This window comes from Saimiri boliviensis, chromosome 14, assembly GCF_048565385.1.
Source record: "Saimiri boliviensis isolate mSaiBol1 chromosome 14, mSaiBol1.pri, whole genome shotgun sequence".
In the NCBI taxonomy this organism is placed as follows: domain Eukaryota; kingdom Metazoa; phylum Chordata; class Mammalia; order Primates; family Cebidae; genus Saimiri; species Saimiri boliviensis.
The window spans coordinates 25,035,776-25,060,425 of NC_133462.1; the positions used below are offsets into that span (position 1 = coordinate 25,035,776).

The window sequence follows — 24,650 nt, forward strand, 5'->3', positions numbered from 1 at the left end:
TTGCTGATCATCAAATACATCAAATAAAGTTATAAAATTGTCTTAAAAAAATCCTGATGTCATCATGGCAAAGGCTCCAACTGAAGTATTGGAGGAAGCCTACCAAGAGGCCAAGAAGGGGTTAGAGGCCGGGCGCGGTGGCTCAAGCCTGTAATCCCAGCACTTTGGGAGGCAGAGGTGGGTGGATCACAAGGTCAAGAGATCGAGACCATCCTGGTCAACATGGTGAAACGCCATCTCTACTAAAAATACAAAAATTAGGCCGGGTGCGGTGGCTTAAGCCTATAATCCCAGCACTTTGGGAGGCCGAGGCGGGTGGATCACGAGGTCAAGAGATCGAGACCATCTTGGTCAACATGGTGAAACCCCGTCTCTACTTAAAATACAAAAAATTAGCTGGGCATGGAGGAGCGTGCCTGTAATCCCAGCTACTCAGGAGGCTGAGGCAGGAGAATTGCCTGAACCCAGGAGGCGGAGGTTGCGGTGAGCCGAGATCGCGCCATTGCACTCCAGCCTGGGTAACAAGAGCGAAACTCCGTCTCAAAAAAAAAAAAAGAAGAAGGGGTTAGAGGTGAAGGTTACAGAGGTTGGGACTGAGGCAGGATTCATGTCAGCTGTCCCCAGAATGAAGCTGGGAGATCCTCAAAGTCCCTTTAATGCAATTCCCAGTTGCCTCTATTCACATTGCAACGACAGCTTCTCCCCTTAGTATTCTGCCATAGAAGGCAAGAAGCAGTGCCCAGAACTCTGCAGCTTCTCAAAGCCCCAGAAGTGGCACTGCCCAGTGTCCCCTTAGTTTACACTCCTTGGGTGAATCTTTCCATTTTGAGGTCCATGCAACTACAACTCTGTCTTCAGAGGGTGGGAACGTCTGTTCTGTTTGGCGACGATCTTTCGCCTGGCTTTGCCTCTGTGGCTGTTCCTTTGTCACCAGTATTCTGACATTGTAAATGGCTCACCAGTCTCAGCTGGTAGGGAGATAAAAGGAAAATCCCTCATACTGTTCTAAACTCTGTGCAGAAATCTCCTGTGAACCTCACATTTGAGCACCTTCACTAATAGTGGACAGAGAGGTTAAGTCTTTTTTTGAAGTCTCCAGCTGGTAGACTCCAGAGCCAATACTCAAGCATGAATCTTGGGAACCCCTACCTCCTCCCTACAAAGTATCTCCTGGCTGGGTGCTTCTCCCTTAACCAGTTCCTCCCTGGTTCACCCAGAGCACCCATGACTCTTCTCCCAAATGAGCCCAACACAGAGATCCTCACTAGCTTGCTCAGGCAACAGCAAATGGGCCAGACCATCCATTCCCAAAACATTCCCTCAGCCCAGCTCTCAATGGCCTCATTCCAATACTCTGTTAAGAGAAAAAAGGAATAAACAGAAGCAGCTCAGAGAGCTACCTGGCAATGAGATCCACATCAACAGATAATATCAAATACTTACAAAAGAATCTAACAAACCTCATGCCTGTAATATCAGCACTTTGGGAGGCTGAGGTGGGTGGATCACGAGGTCAGGAGTACAAGACCAGCCAGGGCCATAAACATTTTAAAAAGTAGGCCAAGCATGGTGGCTCACGCCTGTAATCCCAGCATTTTGGGAGGCTGAGGCAGGTGGATCTTCTGAGGACAGGAGTTCAAGACCAGCCTGGCCAACATGATGAAATCCCATCTCTACTAAAAATACAAAAATTAGCTGGGTGTGGTGGTGTGGGCCTACAGTCCCAACTACTCAGGATGCTGAGGTAGAAGAATTCTTTGAACCCAGGAGACAGAGGTTGCAGTGAGCCAAGATGGTGCCACTGACTCCAGCCTGGGCAATAGAGGGAGACTCCATCTCAAAAAAAAAAAAAAAAAAAAAAAGGAATCTAACAAACTGTGTTTATAATCTCTACAGAGAAAATTATATAATTTTATCTGAGAGCTCTTAGAAAAATCCTGTGGAAGAAATATACCATATTCATGGATAGGAAAGTTGAACATTATATAGATATCAATTCTCCCCAAATGGATCTGTTGATTCAATATTATTTCAAAGTCCCAACAGAGATTTTTAATGAAACTTGTTAAATGATATAAAACAAGCAGGCAAGAATAAGCAGACATGTCTGCAGATGAAAAGGAGGGAAGAAAGACTTGACCTCCCCACCTTATTTAGGACTTAGTATGAACCTATAGTAACTTAGACAGTCTCATATTAGTGCAGGGAAAAGAAGTCAATCAGAGAGATACTCCAGAAAGGAGTGTGTGAGATACCTCACATTAACGTATATGGCATTTGGTATATGGCAAAAGTTGTATGTCAGATCAGTAAGGGAAAAACAAAAATATATACTATTGAGTAAGTGAAGTTGAAAAATGACTAGCCATCTGGGAAAAGAAGAAATTGTATCGTCTCTTCGCGCCATGTTGACAAATCAAGTCCAGATGGATTAAAGACTTAAATGTTAAAAACACAGCTTTAAACTTCTTAGTAGAAAATGTAGCTAAATATCATTTAGACCTTGGGGTAAGTATAGATTTCCTTAAACAAACATCGGTGACTATAAAGAAGAAGATCAACACATTTGACTATATTAAAATTAAGAACTTCATATTTATCAAAAGACAACTCTGAAAGTAAAAACGCAAGTCACAAGATATTTGCAATACCTGCAACTAACAAGGATTAATATCAAAAATACATTAGGGCTGGGTGTGGGTACCTCACACCTGTAACCCCAGTCTGTAATCCCAGAACTTTGGGAGGTTGAGGCAGGCAGAACACCTGAGATCAGGAGTTCGAGACCAGCCCGGCCAATGTGGTGTAACCCCATCTCTACTAAAAATACAAAAATTAGCCGGATGTGGTGGCAAACTCCTGTAGTCCCAGCTACTCAGGAGGTAGAGGCAGGAGAACCACTTGAATCCAGGAGGCAGAGGTTGCAGTGAGCCGAGATCATGCCATTGCACTCCAGCCTTCCAGCCTGGGCGACAAAGCAAGACTCTGTCTAAAATAAAAATAATAATTAAATTAATTGGACTGAATATCAATCAGAACATAAGCAACACGATGGAAAAACAGGAATTTCACAGAAGAGTAAATAAATATGGCCATATATGGTGATCAGGGAAATGCAATCAAGACCATAATGAGAGACCACTGTCTATGTATTTGATTAATAAATACTAAGAGTCTAATAACACCAAGTGCTGGAGAAGATGTGGACCCACAGAACTGCTTATGGATGTCGGAGAGGCTCACCAAGTTCGAAAAACAGCTTGAACTTATCTCCTAAAGTTGAATATTCACGGCAACTCCACTCCTATGTATGTATACATGTGTAAAAGGAGAGACACGCAGTAATGCTGTGCCAGCACCGTTCGTGATGTCAAGATCCTGGAAACACTCAAATACCCTTGAAAGGGAGCTATGAAACGAAAGATAGCTAGCTTGTATTTTCACCCAGTGGGACACTGCAGTGGAACACCGCTGAGTGAACCATGTTGAGATGCAGCAATATGAAAGAAATCTCAACAATATCGTTATTAATTGCAAAAGTAAGTCACAAAATGCATATATAAGATGGTACCTCTTTAAAGAGAAAGAAAATACATGCTTTGGGAAATACAAGTAGAAAGAACAGAAATATATAAAAAGAAAAGCAGAAGAACGAACAGAGAATCGAGAAAATGGTTACCTTGGGTAAGAGGGGTGAGGACATAGAGGAGAGGGGGAGCCATAGATTATCATCAAGTTCTTAGTTTGTGTTTTGGATGGTGGGCTCATGTTATTAAACGTATCGTTTGGGGCCAGGCACGGTGGTTCATGCCTGTAATTTCAGCTCTTTGGGAAGCCGAGGCAGGCAAATCACCTGAGGTCAGGAGTTTGAGATCAGCCTGGCCCACATGGTGAAACCCCACTTCTACCAAAAATACAAAAATTAGATGGGTATGGTGGCACTCTGGGGGAGGCTGTGGCAAGAGAATCGCTTGAATCTAGGAGGTAGAAGCTGCAGTGAGCAGAGATTGTGCCATCGTACTCCAGCCTGGGCAACAAAGCAAGACTCGATCTCAAAAAAATAAAATAAAATAAAGTATCATTTAGGCCAGGCACAGTGGCTCACACATGTAATCCCAGCCCTTTGGGTGGCCAAGGCAGGCAGACTGCTTGAATGTAGGAGTTTGAGACCCTTTCTACCAAAACAAAAAAACAAAAAAAGCCCAAAAAAGAAAAATTAGCCTGGTGTAGTGGCAGGCACCTGTAGTCCTGGCTACGTGGGAGGTTGAGGTGAGACGATCGATTGAACCCAGGGGTTTGAGACTGCAGTGAGCTATGATTGTGCCAATGCACTCCACTCTGGGGGACAGAGCGAGGCCTCATCTCAAAAACAGAGTATTATTCAAATTGTTCCATTATGTACGGGCCATGCATAGAGCAAAGACTGTGTATGAACGAAGGATGGTGATAAAGCCATTCTGCATACCCAGGTCCAATTTTTCAAAAGTACAATTGGCCCAGCAATTATTCTTCTAGGAATGCATTCTCAGGAAAATAACCAGAGCTGTGTGCAAAGAGCTGTGTACAAAGCTGTTTAGGACCAAATTGTTTCTAATAACGGAAAACTGGAAAGAACATTAGTGTCCAACAATAGGAGATTAGCTGAGTAAACATATGGTGCCCTCATGTGATGGAATATTAAAGAAGTTTCCAAAACTAGGGTGGTGTTTTGTACACACTGTGAAAAAGAACCTAAAAGGGAATGGTAATAAAACCGCAACACCGATCGTTTGGTGAGAGTACAGGTGATTTTTGCTTTTTTCATCCTTCCTGTCATATGATAGATTATTCCATAATTTTAAAAGGTAAATTTAAGAGCTAATAAAAGAAATGATACAATGGCGAGGGTATGGGGAGGAGCAGTTGATACAAACAAGGATGGTCCTTTTGCAGATACTGAAAGGACAGGTTCCTCAGATGGGCAAGCACACTTTTATTATTGTCACGTTTTATGTTTTACATGCTAAAATTCTTTAACATGCGTATATACTAAAATTCTTTCAAGTATGTTTATCAGATAGTTGGGAAGGTAGGGAGAAATGTAAGTGCCCTGAGAATCCCAGCAATGAACACTGACAGTCTTCTTTCTAGTCCTTGCCTCCAAAGCAGACGTAAAAGTAGAAGCTGGATCAGTAATGGTTAATTATATGTATCAAATAAGGCAGGCCATGGTAGCATTTATCGGTCAAACTTCGGTCTACACGTTGTCTTGAAGGTATTTGTTAGAACAACCACGGATGTCACTAAACTTTGAATAAAGCAGATCACTTTCCATAATATGATGGGCCTCACCCAGGCGTTGGAGATATTAACAGAACTGAAGAAGAGGGAATTCCACCTCCAGCCAACTTTGGACTCGAAATGCACCATCAACTCCTTCCTGGGTCTCCAGCCTGCCGGCCTGCCCTGTCAATTACAACTTGCCAGCTGCTCCAGTGGCGTGAGCTAATTCCTTAAAATTAACCTCGAGATGGATTAATAGAAAAATAGATATGATGACACATACATACATACATGTTAGACAGGTTACATACATACATGTTAGATATAGATCGATAACATAAAGATAGATGATCGATAGTAGATTAGATAGAGAGATCTTAGACAAATTAGACAGATGTTAGATTAGATGGATAGATGATACACGGATAGATAGATAGATGATCGATAGACAGACACATACATACGTAGATAATTAGATGGATAAACAGCGAAAGAGATCTCCATCCTATTGGCTCCGCTTCCCTGGAGGATCCAGTCTAAAACACACTGATACAATCACATATTTTTGCATTTAGGTCTTTTTCACAAAATAGGGTAGTCACATCCTGTTTTCACAAAACATTAAATAAATCATGAGCATTAGCTAGCGTTATTTTTAAAGTCCCAAAAACCTTAATGGTCACATATTTTTATCATCATTCATTCTTAACCAGTTCCTTACTGTCAGACCCTCGGACTGTCCCTCATTTTCCGCTGCCGTAAGTCACATCACGACTAACAGACGGGGAGTACCCTCTCTCCATCTCTGACGCAACTTACTTTTGAAAAATGTGGTGATCAGAGGCCAGGATTCCAGAGTAGGCCTGACTGCCTTCTGTGGGGCTTCGCCTCCTGTGACCTCAGTGGGCTGCCCTTCATGACTTCCATGAGCATTTCCCGTCACTGCATTCCCTGTCCCTCGGACTCAGCCAGCCTGTCCCCTCTGCCCCGTCCCCAGCCTCACTCTGACACTGTGGCTCTGGATGCCAGGCCCACCACTCCACCCTCCGCAGCCCGCCCACTGCCTCGTCCCTCTCAGTGAAGTCCTTTCTGATCTCTTCAGTCCAAAGGGACCTGCTTCCCTCTCCCCATCCTCTGCCCACCCCGGCCACCATGACTGCACTGATCACCTGCTCTGCAGATACACATGGCCTCCCAAAAAGAGTAGAGGGACCACAGAATAGAAACACGGCCACGCCATGTTTCGTCCATGTCCTCTGTGTGTTGAGTATCACCACACAGCACACACACTCCATGGGCTGAAACGTCTCACGTGGGCTCCACCTCATCCAGGAAGGGGATTCCAGCAGGCCAGGGAGCTCCAAAGGGGCAGGAGCAAAAACAGGGCTGTAACAATTTCAAAAGCTAGACCAAGCATAGTGGCTCATGCCTGTAATCCCAGCACTTTGGGAGGCTGAGGTGGGTGAATCATCTGAGGTCAGGAGTTCGAGACCAGCCTGGCCAACATGGTCAAATTCCCTCTCTACTAAAAATACAAAAATTAGCTGGGCATGGTGGCAGGTGCCTATAATCCCAGCTACTCGGGAGGCTGAGGCAAGAGAATCACTTGAACCTGGGAAGCAGAGGTTGCAGTGAGCCGAGGGTCATATTCGGACTCCAGCCTGGGCAACAGAATGAGACTCCATCTCAAAACAACAACAACAACAACAACAAAAAACAAAACAAAACAAAACAAAAAAACAGGTCTGGGCCTGGGTCTTTTGTTTTACACACACACAGATAAATTTTTTAATTTTTTGTAGAGACTGGATCTTGCTGTGTTACCCAGGTTGGTCTCAAAGAAATGGGCTCAAGTGATCCTCCCACCTCAGCCTCCCAAAGTGCTGGAAATGAGCCTACGAATGTCTCATGGGGCCCCTTCTATCCCAAGTCTCCAGGTGTCACTGAGTGCCTGCAGCCTCTCCCTGGGATCCTCCGTCTCAGGGCTTAGTGATGGTCCTTGCCTGACCTGCTCCCTGTGCCCGTCGGTCCCAAGTCCGTGCGGTATTTCATATGTGTGCTTTCCCTGTCTCCACTGTCCCCACCATTCCCTCACCGAGTGATTGTAGTAACTGGTCCTCCTGCTTCCACGCCAGGCTTTCTGCAATCAATTCTGAAGGAAGCGGACCTACTGATTTCCTTTTCATGCGAGCCAGTTCGTCCTGCCCAGGACCCACCAGGGGCTTCCCACAGCGAGAGAATAAATCCTGTCCTTGGTTCCCAAGGCCCCAGAGGCTCTCCCAGGGTCCCGCCATCTCTCTGCCTTTTGCTCTCAACCCCAGCCTCACAGAGCACTCCCCAGGGGCTCCTGCCTTGAGCCTTGGTCCCAGCTCTGACCCCCTCACAGCTCGTTCCTGTCCTCCTTCGGGTCAGGGTAACTGCTGCCTCCTCCAAAGGGCTTCCCGACCCCCACCCCCCCACCGCACCCTGTTACCCTCTGGGTGCATTTTGTATTACGCTATTTTTCTCAGCAGACTCTTAGGTTCCATGCGGGTAGTGACCAAACCTGTCTTGTTTATTATTCTGTCCCCAGCATCTACTGCATAATCGGGCCTCAGTAAACCTTTAGAATAAATAAATGTTCCTCCCTTAAATGAATTGTTAAGAATCCAAGGCTGGAGAAGCCACGGTCCCTCCTGAGGCAGGAAAGCTACAAATGAGGATGGTGCCTCTCACCAACCCCACCCCTCTCTGCTCAGCATTTGGACATCTGCCCGCAGGAGCCTTCTCGGAGGCAGGGAAGACCACTTAGAGGCCTCCAAACACCACCCAGAAACTCAAAGAAGATGGCCAAGGCAAAACACGTGTCCTGGCTGCAGAGGGTACAAGGCACACAGCTCTCTCCAAAAACACCTTGTTTCCCCTGGGTCTGTCCCTTGCCTCTGTCTTCCAGGACCCGATGAGTTGTACATAACAGGTGTGCTGGGCTTTCCTCCCGACGCAGGACAGGGAGGGCAGGAGAGCTGCACCGGCAGGCTTTGGAGCCGCGGGACCTTGGATAGAGGCTGCCCTGCCCCAGTTGACTTGGGTGGTCAATCAGCCATTGAAAGCCAGGCACGGTGGCTCACATCTGTAATCCCAGCACTTTGGGAGCCCGAGGCAGGCAGATCACAAGGTCAAGAGATCGAGACCAGCCTAGCCAACATGGTGAAATCCCATCTCTACTAAAAATACTAAAATTAGCCTGGTGTGGTGGCAGGCACTTGTAGTCCCAGCTACTTGGGAGGCGGAGGCAGGAGAATCGCTTGAATCCGGGAGGTGGAGGTTGCAGTGAGCTGGAATCGCACCACTGCACTCCAGTCTGGGGGACGGAGTGAGACTCTGTCTCAAAAAAATAAAAAAAAAAAAAAATCAATCAGCAGTCAAAAGAGAAGAATGAGGAAAAAGAAGCAGTGAGGAGAAAGAGGAAAAGTAGAAAAAGAGGAGGAGAAGGAAGGAAGGGAAGGAGGGGACTGACCGGCACCGGACGGGCCTTCTGAAGTTGAGCTGAGCTGGAGGAAAGCAGGGCGGTGGCCAGCGCACACGCAGGACCCTCCGCTCTGAGCCTCTCCAGCCCTGCGATCCATCCACCTGAGCAGCCAGTCCCGAGCTTCCCGCCCTGCCTCACTCACACTGCCGTGAAGGAGTAACGACCCTGGGATACCCAGTAGCTTCTGGATCCGAGCCTCCCTTCACCCGCAGGTCCTCCGGGTCTTCAGCCCACCATCTAGAGGGGAAATAGTGATGGGATAGGAAAAGGCAAGATCTCCCCACCGAGAACACAGGACCAAAGCTAGTCTTCCTTCGGGACAAGGGAAACCCACTCTCGCCCCGCAGGGAAGGCGGGCACGTCTCATCTTCCAGTTACGCCGCCATGCGCTGTGGCCACGCTGCCTTCCGCGTGGTTCTGTGCCGATTTCTGCACACAAGGAAACGGCTCAGCAACGCGCGAGATGGCTGTGGATGAACACCCAGATCGGGGTTCTGCGGAAAATCTCAAGTTCAGTGCGATGGCGGGTTCATGGCGACAAAATGTGAAACTCCCCAAAATTGTTCTTTGGCTTTCTCTTGGACAACACCAAAAGCAAAGAAATTTAAAGACATTTCCCCATGATCCCAGCACTTTGGGAGGCTGAGGCCAGCAACATGGTGAAATTCTATCTCTACCCCAAAAAATGAGCCAGGTGTGGTGGCGTGCACCTGTGGTCTCAGCTACTCAGACGGCTGAGGCAAGAGGATCACTTGAGCCCAGGAGTTTGAGGCCGCAGCAAGCCGTGATCTTGCCACTGCACTCCAACCTGGGTGGCCTAAGGAGTCCCTGTCTCCAAAATGAAAGAAAGGAAGGGAGGGAGGGAGTGGAGGAAGGGGGAGGGAGGGAGGGAGGGAAGGAGGGAAGGAGGGAGGGAAGCTCCCCATGGGCATGGAATTGAGAGTCCTCCCGAGGAACACAGGCAAGATAACCTTTTGCAAGGCAGCTGCCAGTCACATCTGAGTCCACGCTCCCTGAGACTCTCTGGGTAATACGCACAGCACTGATTCCCGAACATTTAGAGGCTGTCGAGGGACTGTGTTAAGCCTGTGCTGTGCGTCCCCGAAGCACTGAGATCCCCAGATTCCTAGCCCCCACCCCCCACGCAGGCACATTACATACATTTGTTTATATGAAGCTGTGGTGCTGTCTTGATCGCGAGGCAGTGCGGCCTGCTGATGAGGTTTGCTGTTGACATTTCAACATTAGCTGGCTTTTGTCAATTGTGGCAGCCTAAGAAATTCTATCTTAAGGGCGGCTCTTTATTAAATTTGCAAGATACAAAACTGTGCCTGACAAAGAGTCTCCTTTCCCTTTGCAGATGCATAAATAACGGCCGGCAACTCTCCCGTCATGAAAATGTGCTCCACATTTAAACAAAAATGTAATCACCAAAGAGTTTCTTACAAAGGATCAGGGTCCCCGACGTTTGGCCTGATGAAACATTTTCTTGATATTTTTCAACAGTTATCAGCGTGCAGATCTTTGAACGGAGGGGGGAAAGACGCGGCAGGAAGAGAAAAAAGAACATTTCCATGAGCCTCCTTGCTCTGGGTTTTACCAAACTTTGTCACAGAATCTTCTATGCAACTCTTTTATGTGCTATCGGTGACATAATTCCTATTTTTTTCGCCAGCCATTATATATGATAAATAAAACAATGGTCTGAAAACACTGCGATCTCTCATCAATGTCATTGTGAAAAGGGCCCAGATAGATGAGTTCTGGAATCACAGGCAGATGACATGGCTGGCCATGTATCATCTTCTATGTATTGAACGTAGTCTTTGTAAAGATAGAACGGTAATAAAGAGTGGTATTGTGTGCTCTGAAAGGCTGTGTGGGTCTGTGCATGACTAATCTGTCTTTCTGCATTATTTTATTCAATCTTCTCTGACTTTATGCCTTTGACATTTTTGCTACACTCAGTAAATTTGAGTGAATAGGCAATTTTAAAGAATTTTTATAGGGCTTCAGAGAAGTCATATGCAGACTGTATCTTTGTTCAAATTTAACAGTTTAAATATTTCCTTTGTCTAGGGTGCAGAGTAATCTTTAGACAAAAAAAAAAAAATGAAAGCATACTCCAACCTTAAGATTTTAACATTGTTTCTTGAAACAGTTCAATTATTTAAAGAAGAAAAAAAAAAAAACAGAAGAGCTTATGATGGAGGAGCTGGCCCACTTTCTTTATTTTATCATTATTATAAATAGGAGACTGGTCTTTCTGACGATGAAGACATTCCTTCTTTCTCCAGAATTTAGAAATGCAGAGGACGAAATTAAAGGGGGTTATTTTGAAGCTAGAATTCAGATGGCCTCATTTGAACATCACCTACTTTTTCTGACTTTGTACTGCAAGGGTAGCAGTCTATAAGTAAATAACGACTCCATTACATGTCTTTAACTCACTGTGCTATCATGTTATCAGCTCGTTATCTAATCTGTAACATTGGTTTGGCTTAGCACTGCAGTTTAAATAGTTGATGCCACAGAGGGGTATGTAATAAGAACAATTTTTAAATTATTTTCGTTGCTGAATTGTGCGGAAGTCCTCGCCTGTAGTATAGCAGACTGCTACATTTCAAGAGACACTGTCTCCTACTTAGGCTGCTAGACGATTCAGAGAAAAAAAAAAAAAAAAATCAACCCTGGGATTACTTGATAAAACTGTTTGGGCTAGCAGGTGGTAGCCTTATAGTTTTGGCTTATAAATACTTTTAAAAAGATTATTAAGCAATTTAAAGTAAACCTAAACTACAGATGAACCCAGAGTGATGGATTCATATAGCCAATTACATTTTACAGTATCTGTATCAAAAACATAGTTCATATATTTCATTTTTATGAATCACTTCACAAGCCCACATCTAAAAGAGTAACTGAGCACTTATGTTTAGTACCTCTGAGATTCTTTCAAGAAACTGGAATTCAAGATTGTCTTTTTTTTTTTTTTTTTTTTTTTTTTGAGACAGAGTCTGGATCTGTCACCCAGGCTGGAGTGCAGTGGCCCGATCTTGGTTCACTACAACCTCCGCCTCCTGGGCTCAAGCAATTTTCCTGCCGCAGCCTCCCGAGTAGCTGGGATGACAGGCATGAGCCACCATACCCGGCTAATTTTTTGTATTTTTAGTAGAGATGGGGTTTCATCTTGTTGGCCAGGCTGATCTCAAACTCCTGACTTCAAGTGACCCACATACCTCGGCCTCCCAAAGTGCTGGGATTATAGACATAAGCCACCATGCCGGGCCTGGCCCTCAAGATTTTCTCAAGTGGGAAGCTGGGTCTGAGTGAGATATTTTGGACAAATGGTGACGGGCAGGTCTCACTTCCCAGCGTAGCTAGACCTAGGGCCGCTTCTGGAGCAGAAGGATGGAGCTAGGTCCAGGGCAGAAGGCAGCTTTCCTCCAGACACCCAGGGAAGGCTGAGGGCACAGAGCCATTAGCGGTGGCCTCTTGCGAGACCAAGGTGGCCTGCATTCAGCCTCACTGCTCCTGGAACTCGACCACACCCCTGAATGCACAGCAGGCACCGGCAGGAAGTCTAAGCAGCTCCAGAAGTCTAAGAGCCCAGTCATGGTTCACAGACAAGGGACTCATCGGTCATGCCTAGCGCTGGTGGTGTCCCCACGAGGAACACTGACGAAGACAACTTACACCCTGCTGAGAACTCACGGTGATAAATACACAGGTCCAATGTGAGGTACTGAACATTTCTGTAATCATCTAGCAGAGGACGGGATCGGACGCCTGGTGTCGGGTTTGATTTCCGCCTTGTAAATGGATTAACATTTCACATCTCCATGTAAGACTGAAACATGAATCCCCTATCTGTTTTTCATAGCAGACACAAACAAATACTACTTTTTTTTATCACTGCAAAGCACTTGATGTAAGTTCATTAAAATGAAAGATTGGAGAGCCCCCAAATACAGGATAATATGATTCATGTATAGATCCCAGATAATAGATGTGGTTGCTATTATTTTCCCACTACATAAAGGACTGTTCCTGTTGCTTTAGGAAGACTGCTGCCTTCCTCGTCATGAGCCATTTTCATAAAACTGAATAAACAACAAACACAACCATGATTAGCTGTGACAGTTCTTCATTGATTTATTGGACTCAAATCCTAAGGCGAAGTCTAGTTTTAGGTCTGTCTCTGCGCGTTTTTATCAAATAATAAAACTATAAAAATGAAATGATCCACTATCTCCAAAATGATAGAAAATAAAAGGTTTTGCAACTTAAAGAGATCTTCTTAATATTACCAAGAAAGATGCCGGATTTACATTTTTGGAAGCCTGTCCCTTAAAAGTGAAACGGCGGCAGAGAGGCCCTCTTGCCGGCATGCCTTTTAAGCCCAGTCTGAGTTCTCTATGCTTGAGAGCGCCTTACGATGCTGTAACTAACCTCAAACCTGGAGCAGCAGGGGACAACAAACCTCAGAATACAGCAATGTCATGCTTTACAGGCACTCTCTCAGCAACAGCATGAATGAGGGGGGAAATTGGTTGCCTAGGAAACCCTCTAGTCCTGGTAATTATTACTGTAACTGACTGCACACCCCACCTATAACAGAAATGAATAATAATTTATAATCACTGACTGGCAGCTTTCTGTCTGTGCCTCTGCTCACCACTGCTACCTACTGGCATGCAAAATTAGTTACAAGCAAACAGTGGGGTATGCAGAGAGAAAAGCCGCCGGCAAAAAGAACATTTCAGGAAACCTTCTCCCATCTTCCTCCACCAGGTTCTGAATATAGTTCAAGTCTATTGCTGCTGGATCAATACAGCAAAAATGAAAATTACTTTGTACAGGGCTTGAACAATGTCATGGAAGTCGGTCATCTCAATTAAAGGCAATTTCATATTGTGACATGAACTAGACCCAAAAGAAGGTGCTTAATAAGGTTAACAGACGCTAAATAACAGCATATATCTTAACGACCCCAAATATATGACTCACAAGCTCTTTAATAGTATAGAACTTGATGCTAAGCAAAACCGCTATAAATAAAATCTTATCTGGTAGTTTTGATCAATTAAACTACATAATTAACAAAGATGGGCCATTTATCTTAGGTTGTCTAATTTGCAGTACAGTGTTAAAGCACCTCTCTTGGAAGACTAGTTTGTTTAGAAATTAGAACCTTCATAGTGATTTACTGGGTTTGATTTAAAAGACACAGCAGGAGTTGGCAAAATTCACATATCATGGGGTTAATGTGGGTTAGAATGTAGCTATTTGTAATACAAAAATATTGCATACCAAATACACACATCTGATTTCTTTAAATCTTGGTTCATCTTTTTGCAGAAGTCGTTAGTTTGTGAAAATAAACAACAAAAACAGCTGCATTTGCCACTATTGGGACACAGAAATCTGCCATTTTTTGATTTCCAAAGCGAGAGAATGCCACGTGGGTAATGAACCACACCCAGGTTACCCGAAAGGTGTCGACTGATGGGTTCCATGGCTCGCACCATAGGAAAGGCTATGCCCACTGAAATGTACCAGTTGTATTCTTCAGCCTCCACAATTGGCTAGTGTGTCCTGGTCAGTACATTTCAAATTTGAGAGAGCCTTTTCAGTTCAAGAGGAAACGTGAAAATGGACAAACAGCCCCCAAACGGCGCTGAAGCCAGCCTTAACAATCACCAAGATGAAGAGTATGAAGACTAATTACAGGGAACCCTCAGCTCTTCCACAGGCGGCAGTCCTCACTCAAATGGAGCCTCAAATCCTCCCACCTTCTTGAGATTGGCTGGCATACAAGAATGTCCCTAGTCAATCTGATCCTAAACCTCAGGGAATCCTCCGTCTTAAGCCCCCATCAGTTGACTCCATTGCAACAGAAAATGTCATTTTCCAAAAATAGTTCTGTTTTTAATCCACCTACAATGGTAGTAATCATTGATATATTGGCTGGGTTTTCTTCCCTTTCATTGGTATTGGAAACTTAGCTCCTTACTAAGTTAGCTCCTTTACTAATCTGTAAATCAATAGATTTCCAGAAATGTTCCTAATTCTTCAGAGACTTTTGCATAGTTCCAATACGTAAAGAGCTTTTCCTACAATGTGTCTCTTATTAAGGGACCCACAGGGACCAGATTTGGAGTGTGCAACACCAGCCCAGAACACACACGCAGGTCTGAGCCCTGGCCGTGTGGAAAGCCTGCACAGGTCACAGTCGGGCTCCGTGCTCTTAAGCACATTCAAGTTTCAAGCAAGTATTTGCAAACTTCACTTTTCTGAAGAGGTTCTGAGTGCTGCTCTTTGGTTGAACCTCAATTAGCTCCTAACAAGTGCTTCTTGAAAGATTTCCAGTAACTGTAACACGTTAAACTTACGCCTTTGTAACTACAGGTGGATCTAACCCAGACACCGCTCTGTATCTTAGAATAGCGGAGTCTGCCCTAAGGCACAACACTGTCTTCTTTGTAATTCTTATCAGACTGAACCACTGGCTCTTTGCAAATAAGTTTCACCAACAAATCGTCACTGACAGCCCACCCCTACCCTCAGTTTAGCTTCCAAGATCCCAAATGGACATTACCAAGAAAATCTTGGAACCTAAGAGAATTTATCTGTAATCTCCAAAAATATATTTTACTGATAACAGACCCCGAGTTCTTATTACTCGAACACATAAACAAAACCCCCATGTAAGTTCTAAATTTCATCATCTCTGTCCCCAATACTAGAAAGTTTTCCATCCCAGAAATCCACTTGATCCTTAATCCTACCTAGGGTACCTCCTCTGATGTGAAGCAGCTGCCAATTTTGTTACCTCAAAGAAGACACACCCAAGTCTGAACCCTCAGTGCACAGCTCCCAGAGCACGTCTGGGATTCTCCTTTGACCTACATACTTAACCTACCTTCCCAGTGAAGATCAGTTACTCGAAGGCAATGTATTACCTTAGCACAGTATCTTACAGAGTTTCAATTTTAATTTAAGGCCAGGTGCCGTGGCTCTCTCCTGTAATCCTAGCAATCTGGGAGGCCAAGGTGGTTGGATCACTTAAGGTCAAGAGTTCAAGACCAGCCTGACCAATATGGTGAAACCCCATCGCTACTAAAAATACAAAAATTGGCCGGGCACGGTGGCTCGAGCCTGTAATCCCAGCACTTTGGGAGGCCGAGGTGGGTGGATCACGAGGTCGAGAGATCGAGACCATCCTGGTCAACACGGTGAAACTCCGTCTCTACTAAAAATAACAAAAAAATCAGCTGGACATGATGGTGTGTGCCTGAAATCCCAGCTATTCAGGAGGCTGAGGCAGGAGAATTGCCTGAACCCAGGAGGCGGAGGTTGCGGTGAGCCAAGATCGCACCATTGCACTCCAGCCTGGGTAACAAGAGCGAAACTCTGTCTAAAAAAAAATTAGCCAGGCATGATGGTGCGCATCTGTAATCCCAGGTACTTAGGAGGCAGGAGACTCACTTGAACCCGGGAGGCGGAGTTCAGCAGTGAGCTAAGATTGTCCCATTGCATGTCAGCATGGGCAACAGAGTGAGACTCCGTCTCAAAAAATAAATAAATTGTAATTTAAGATTGCAGCTTTCTTTTTTATATTCAAGTTTCTATGAGCCAATCTGAAGCTGATCTTAAGTGTTCTGTTTTAGGCCTTCTTATTTTTTTTTTTTTTTTTTTTTTTTTTTTTTTGAGACAGAGTTTTGCTGTGTCACCAGGCGCCAGGCTGGAGTGCAGTGGCACGATCTCGGCTCCCTGCAACCTCAGCCTCCCAGGTTTAAGCAATTCTCCTGCCTCAGCCTCCCAAGTAGCTGGAGTACAGGTGTATGCCACTATGCCTAATTTTTTGTATTTTTTTAGTAGAGACGGGGTTTCACCATGTTGGCCAGGATGGTCTCGATCTCTTGACCTTGTGATCCACCCGCCCTGGCCTCCCAAAGTGCGGGGATTACAGGCATGAGCCACCGCGCCTGGCTGTTTTAAGCCATTATAAAGCAGAACAGTAGACCAAGAACACGACAGACAGTGTCCTCCACCCGCTCTCCTGCTATAAATGCTGGATCAAATATAATAAATATCTTCTCAAATACAGAGCCTCACTCGCATGACAGTAATAAAAATCGGCAGTGACTTAAAAAGAATAGAAAAAAGAAAAAGCTGAAAACCACTGATATCAAGTTGGAGCTGTCCTGGTACTTAACCAAGAAATTTATCTTTTAAAAGCACAAGGATTTAAGAGGCAAGTCTTTGAGCTCAACCAAGACAGTAGAACTAAGATTATACATGAAGACCGGACCCAGGAAAGGCTGCCGGGCTGCCGGACTGCCAGAGTGAAAAGCCGGACTAGAAGAAATGTTCCCACTATCAGAAACACCAACCACAGCAAGGAAACTTGTTCCTATCTGCCTGAGCTCTAGGTAAGGGTAACGTCTTAACATTAGTCTGTTTTCACGCTGCTGATAAAGACACACCTGAGACTGAAAAGAAAGAGATTTAATTGAACTTACAGTTCCATGTGGCTGGGAGGGCCTCAGAACCATGGCAGGAGGTGAAAGGCACTTCTTACATGTGGCAGCAAGAGAAAATGAGGAAGCAGCAAAAGCGGAAAGCCTGATAAACCCATCAGATCTCGTGAGACTTACTACCACGAGAACAACGTGGGGGAAACTGACCCCATGATTTAAATTATCTCCCATCAGGTCCCTCCCACAACACATGGGACTTATGGGAGCACAATTCAAGATGAGATTTGGGTGGGGACACAGAACCAAACCATATCACGTCTCCCCTGGGAATGCTAGCTGTGGGCTGGCCTTCAGGTGGGTCAAGATCGGAGCAACTGCAAGCTATGAAATTAACTGAAAATCTCCAAGCAAGGAACTCAACATGAAGAGAAACTGCCAGGGACTTCTGATTTTAGTTTTGAAGGATTTAGGGCTACAGAACTTGCTCTTCTGCCATAAACAGCTAGAAAACTGAAAACAAGTGTTTTCAGACACTAGGACCAAGAAATGTAAGACTAAGTAAGATTCCTACATGAGGTGAGTCCTATAATCACCCTTTCTCTTGAGATGTTTGTTGGACCGCAGCACAGAGAGAAGGAATCCAAGCAAAATAAGACTGATCTTATAGTGGAGAAACTGACCAGGGACCAGCTCAGCAAAGTAATCAAGATCAACACAGTAACATGATGTGCAGAGAAAAACACCTCACATCTATGGTATTCTCTGGAAAACTCACAACCTCAGGCTAATTATAAGAAAACACTGGATAAACTCAAAATGAGGGATATTCTATAAAATACCCACAGGCCAATACTCTTCAAAAGCATCAAGGTCATGAAAAATAAGAAATTGAGAAATTGTCACAAATAGGATGAGACTAACAAGACCCGACCACTAAATACAACAGGTATCTTGGAATGAATCCTGGAAAAGAAAAAGAGCACTGGAAGAAAAAACTAGTAACATTTCAGTAAAATCTGTACTTTAGTAAATAGTGTAGCATTGTGCTAATGTCTTAGTTCTGACAAATGTGCGTTGGTAATGTCATGTGTTCACATTAAGGGACACTAAAATTGGGTGAGGAATGTCTAAGGACTCTCTGCACTATCTTTAAACTTTCCTGTAAATCTAGGTTTATTCCAAAATAAAAAGAGTAATAAAAATCCTGGCATCGAATTAAAAATTACTAAATATGAAAATAAGATCCAAATTGTGACCCACAACCAGGAGAAAAAGCTTGTCAGGAGGAATAGACACAAAAATGATAGAAATGACAGAATGGGGCTGGGCACAGTGGCTCAAGCCTGTAATCCCAGCACTTTGGGAGGCCGAGGCGGTTGGATCACGAGGTCAAGAGATCGAGACCATCCTGGTCAACACGGTGAAACCTCGTCTCTACTAAAAACACAAAAAATTAGCTGGACATGGTGGTGCGTGCCTGTAATCCCAGCTACTCAGGAGGCTGAGGCAGGAGAATTGCCTGAACCCAGGAGGCGGAGGTTGCAGTGAGCCGAGATCACGCCATTGTACTCCACCCTGGGTAACAAGAGTGAAACTCCATCTCAAAAAAAAAAAAAAAAAAAAGAAATGGCAGAATAAGCAGATGAGGACTTTAACACAGTTATAATAAATAAGCTTAGAAATTTGAAGAAAATCATGAAGAAAATAAAGAGAGAAAGGAAAATTGTTTATTTTTTAAAAATGGAAATCCTAGAGGTATACAGGTCTATTCCTCTAGGCATATTCAAATATAATATCTGAAACAAAAAAATTTACTGGATGTGAACAAGAGCAAATCAGATGTTGCAAAAAAATTAAAATAAAAATTTAGTGAACTTGAAGATCTATCAATAAAAACTAGCCATAATGAAACAAAGAAAAAGGACTGAGCAAAAATGAACTAAGCCTCGGTGACCTCATGGGACAATAAAAGCTCTATAATAGGCTGGGGATGGTGGCTCATGCCTGTAATCCCAGAACTTTGGGAGGCTGAAGCAGGTAGATCACCTGAGGTCAGGAGGTTGAGACCAGCCTGACCAACATGGTAAAACCCTGTCTCTACTAAAAATAGAAAAAAAAAAAAATTAGCCAGGTGGTGGCAGGCACCTTAATTCAAGCTACTCAGGAGGCTGAGGCAGGAGAATCACTAGAACCCTAGGAGTGGAGGTTGCAGTGAGCCACGATCGCACCACTGCAATCCAGCCTGGGCAACAGAGCAAGACTGAGTCTCATAAATAAATAAATGCTATATGATATAAATGTAATTGGTATTCCAGAAACAGGAGAAAAATATATCGGGACTCAAGCAAACTTGGAAGAAATATGGCCAAAATATTTCCACATTTGATGAAAACTTTAAATCCACAGATCCAAGATGCCCAACAGATCCTGAGAAGACTAAACGCAAATACGTACGCACATTATAATTAGAGCACTAGAGGAAAAAGTGTGCTACCTACAGTGGAATGAAAATAAGACTAATAAATAAGATGCACCACGAAGTGCAAAAGACATGGAACAAACATCTTCAAAGTGCTAGAGAAGAAAAGTAGGTCAGGCACGGTGGGGCTCATGCCTATAATCCCAGCATTTTGGGAGGCCAGGGCAGGAGGATGGAACTCTTGAGCCCAGGTGTTTGAGACCTAGGCAACACTGTGAGACCCCATCTCTACACAAAATTTAAAAATGAGCTGGCCCTGGTGACATGTCCTGTAGTCCCAGGTACTCAGGAGACTGAGGCAGGAAGATTGCTTGAGCCCAAGGGTTCAAGTTTGCAGTGAACTATGATTGGTGCTGTTGCATTCCAGCTCAAGCGAGAGTGAGACCACATCTCGAAAGAGAGAAAGAGAAACGGAAGGAAGAAAGGAAGGAAAGAAGGAAGAGAGGGAGGAAGGGAGGGAGGGAAGGGAAGAAAGGAAAGGAAGGGAGAAAGGGGGAGAGAGAGAGAGAAAGAAGGAAAGAAAGAAAGAAAAAGAGAAAGAAAGAGAGAAAATAACTATCAACCTGGGATTCTATACCCGGCAAAAATATCTTTTAATTACAAAAGTAAAATAATACTTTTTCAGAGAAAAGTTGAAATATCTTGATCTAGCAGAACAACATTTAAAAGTTGTTTTTTTTCTTTTTTCAAATTAATGACAATTTTTTTCTTACTTTTTAAGGCTGATGAAAAACCTTCATTTCAGTTAAAAAGTATGGTAACTGTATTTACTCCTTAAATATTATTAAAGTTTTCTAAAACACAACTTGAAAACATCCAGCATGCATGCTGAATATCAGGACAATGAATTCAAGGCCAAGTATATATGTTACATGCAGCAAGGCTAGATTACAAGTTTTCATAGTCACCATCATCATCTTCATCATCTTCTTCACGTTTTCTTTTCAATGCATTTGATGATTCATTGGCAGTACTTTGTGATGACAACCTATTAGTGGTAATAAGAATGTTTTTGGACCCGATTAATGATGGATTAATCAGAACATTCTGCAGATGTTGCAGGAATTGAAGCTTTTACAGCTGGAGACTGTGAAGTGGGCATCTGTACTGTAAACCTTTGCCCTGTGAGGGACATGGGAGTCCCTACTTTCGTTGAAACAGACATGGTCTGTGGGGTTGGTGAGCCTGGTGTGGGAGTACTTGGTCTGCTAGTAACTGAACCATCGCTTAGCCCCGGGACTGTTACTCTTCCCGCGGAAGGTGATGCCTTTTTATGTAAAGATTTCAGCCTATAGTTTGGAGCTGTTAAGCAGTATCAATCAGCTAGCAACCTAGGTCCTGAATAGGGCTTGATCAATGGCAAAGTGGGCTGATTTCTTTGCCTTGCGGTATCTAATAAAAAATCTCTCGGGGGAGGAGAGGTAAAAGACTGGTCAGCGCGGCACTGGATTGCCAAGTACACATCATCTACATCAACGGCAGCTTTCTTAGCATGGCTTGAATAAATGTTCGCATCATGTAGAACGCGGTCACATATCGGAAGGCAAACCCCAACCTCTGATGTATAACTCTTGGCTCCTATTCCGTAATCCCATATCCTTCAGGATTTGCGCCATCATCTGAGCATCTTTCGGCATGTTCTTGGAAGAAGCCATCTTGCCAGACTCCCTGATATCTGATGATCACGTGGCTCGAGCGAAATCACCCACATTAATGTATTTCAGTCCCGATTTTGATGCAAGTTCTTTGCCTAGTGTGGTTTTTCCAACCCCCTGGTGTATCAGTGAGCAGGATGTCCGGAAGCAACATGGTCCTCGCCGCGACGGCTCTGAGCACCTCGCTTGCCCTTTGCGCTACAGGGAGGACCTCTTAAAACGTTGTTAAAGGAAGTTCTACAGGCTGGAGGAAAAAAAGTCAGGTGGACACGTCAAAGTACAGAAAGCAGTGAAGAGCACTCAACACGGTACATTCATAAGCAGACACTGACGGTTTTTAAACATTTTTTTTTTTTTTTTTTGAGACGGGGTTTCGCTCTTGTTACCCAGGCTGGAGTGCAATGGCGCGATCTCGGCTCACCGCAACCTCCGCCTCCTGGGTTCAGGCAATTCTCCTGCCTCAGCCTCCCTAGTAGCTGGGACTACAGGCACGCGCCACCATGCCCAGCTGATTTTTGCATTTTTAGTAGAGACGGGGTTTCACCATGTTGACCAGGATGGTCTCGATCTCTTGACCTCGTGATCCACCCGCCTCGGCCTCCCAAAGTGCTGGGATTACAGGCTTGAGCCACCGCGCCCGGCTGGTTTTTAAACATTTGAAGAAAAAGTTTCAGAGGTTGAGAGGAATGACAAAGTGAGGACTTTCGTAAATACTTTCCTTAAAGAGCAAAGATCAAGTTGGACTACTGGTTTCTGGTCTGGCATAGAAGCAGCTTAGACGTTGTCACTACATCCTAATAAGTAAACAGGTAAACAAAATGAAAAATCAGTTCTTAGATGCGTAAGAGCAGCGAGGTCACAGAGCAAACCATGATGGCCCCTGAAACTGGAGTGACCGCCAGGCAGAGGCAGAGAAGCCCAAGTAACGGGAGCAGAGACCCTCAGATGGAGGCCTCTGTGGAAAAGAGTGCCGGGGAAGGGAAACCTGAACTGTAATTAACTAACTACACAGTGTGAACAAGTCTGACTTGAAAACTCCGGAGGGACTGTCATTCCCCTGCACACATACTTCTATGAGTTTTACCTCCAGGAGTGCTACCAGCTTCTCAAAGCAAGTATCAGAGAACTATCCCTTGTGTTTCCAGCAGGGGGAAAGGAAAAGGAACCATTCAAAAACATGCCAAAATACTCTGTTCTTTTTCACAGGGTTTGCCCGCAGGAGAAACTAAACCGGAAGACATCCTGCTAGGGTTTTTCAGGGCTGAACTGACCTGGGGGAGAGGAAATAATCAACCTCAAGCAGCTCCTGCCTTCCATGTGGGAGAAGGGAAATACCCAACACCAGCTCCCTTTAGTCATCGTGTCTCCGGTAAGGCTGGGTGGGGGGAGGTAATGAGAAGCACACGTGAAGTTCACAGCTTAGAAGTACAGCTCACTAAGAGACAAAGACCTGAGCACAGGACTATAGAAGTCTAGAGAAATCCACATTACCAAGAGCCTATTTATAGCTGTTCCTCCTACTCAGGACACTGTGCACTGCTGTTAAGGAAAAATGACCATGCATACTGAAAGGTGAAAACGTTGTTTGAGAGAAAGAGGGAGAGAGAGAGAGAGAGAGAGAGACAGAGAGACAGAGAGACAGAGAGACAGAGAGACAGAGAGAGACAGAGGGAGAGGGAGAGAGAGAGAGAGCAAGCATTAGAACAAGACAGAGATATAGCAAGGATGTTGGCATTATCAGACCAGGAATTTAAAACAACTATGACTAAGGGTTCTAATGCATAAAGTAGATGGATGCAAACACAAGCAGGCAACGTAAGCAGAGTGATGGAAAGTCTAAAAAGTACCAGAAAGAAATGCTGGAGCTCAAAAACACCACCGGAGAAATGAAGAATGTTTAGATGGGCTCAACAGTAGACTAAATAAAGCCAGGGATCTCTGAGCTTGAAGATATCTCAACAGAAACCTCCCAACTGAAAAGCAAGCAGAAAAAAAAAGGCTGAAAACTGCAGAACAGAATATCTACAAAGGAGATAGCATTGGCAAAATAGGAAAATCAGTATAAGAAGAAAAAAGGAACAGAAGAAATATTAGAAACAATAACAACTAAGAAATTCTTGGCCGGGCACGTTGGCTCATGCCTGTAATCCCACCACTTTGGGAGGCCGAGGCAGGTGGATCACAGGGTCAAGAGACTGAGACCCTCCTGGTCAACATGGTGAAACGCCGTCTCTACTAAAACTACAAAAAAGTAGCTGGGCATGGTGGCGCGTGCCTGTAATCCCAGCTACTCAGGAGGCTGAGGCAGGAGAATTGCTTGAACCCAGGAGGCAGAGGTTGCAGTGAGCCGAGATCGCGCCATTGCACTCCAACCTGGGTGACGAGTGAAACTCTGTCTCAAAATAATAATAATAATAATAATAATTTCCCCCAAATTATTATGAGACAACAACTACAGATCCAGGAAGCTCAGCGAACACTAAATAGGATAAACGTTCCACCTAGGCATCATCATTTTCAAACTACAGGAACCCATAAAGAAAAAATCCTGAAAGAAACCAGAGGGAAAAAACACATTACCTATAGAGAAGCAAAAGAGAGAATTATACCCAACTTCTTAGAAATCATGCAAGTGAGAAGAGTGGAGTCAAATACTTAAAGCCTCAAGAGAAAAGAACTCTCAACCTAGAATTCCATACCCTGAGAAATATCCTTCAAAAGTAAAGGAGAGAGGCCAGGTGCACTGGCTTATACCCGAAATCCCAGCACTTTGGGAGGACAAGGTGGGAGGATCGCTAAAGTCCAGGAATTCAGACTGCCATGAATTCCAGCACAGCACTCCAGTAGTGTTAAAGTTGTTCTTTAGAGAAAAGGAAAATTACATATTTCAGAAATTCAGATCTTCATAAAGAGCGTAAGAGAAGGAAGAGGTAAATGTAAAATAGAAACTTAGTTTCTTATTCTTACCTACTTAACAGATAACAATCTGTTCAAAATAATAGTACCAACAATGCATATGATTTTGTTTACTTATGTACATATACATGCTAATGTATACTGATGTGTTAGTTAAATGCATGACAGCAAGGATTCAAGGAACAGCAGAGAGGAATAAGGATTATTATGAGACATTTGCATTACCCATGAAACGGTATAGTATCATTTCAAAGTGGACTTGGATAGGCTGTAGATATTCCAAACTCTAGGGCAACCACTAAAAAGATGCTTTTAAAAAGTATAACTGATATACTAATTAGAGA

The 24,650-nt window shown here is 44.2% G+C and overlaps 1 pseudogene; it reads right to left on the bottom strand.

Moving 5' to 3' along the window:
- Positions 1 to 20,623: 20,623 nt before the first annotated feature.
- LOC101027914 (transcription initiation factor TFIID subunit 9-like) lies at positions 20,624 to 21,414 on the bottom strand (annotated as a pseudogene).
- Between the last annotated feature and the right edge of the window lie 3,236 nt (positions 21,415 to 24,650).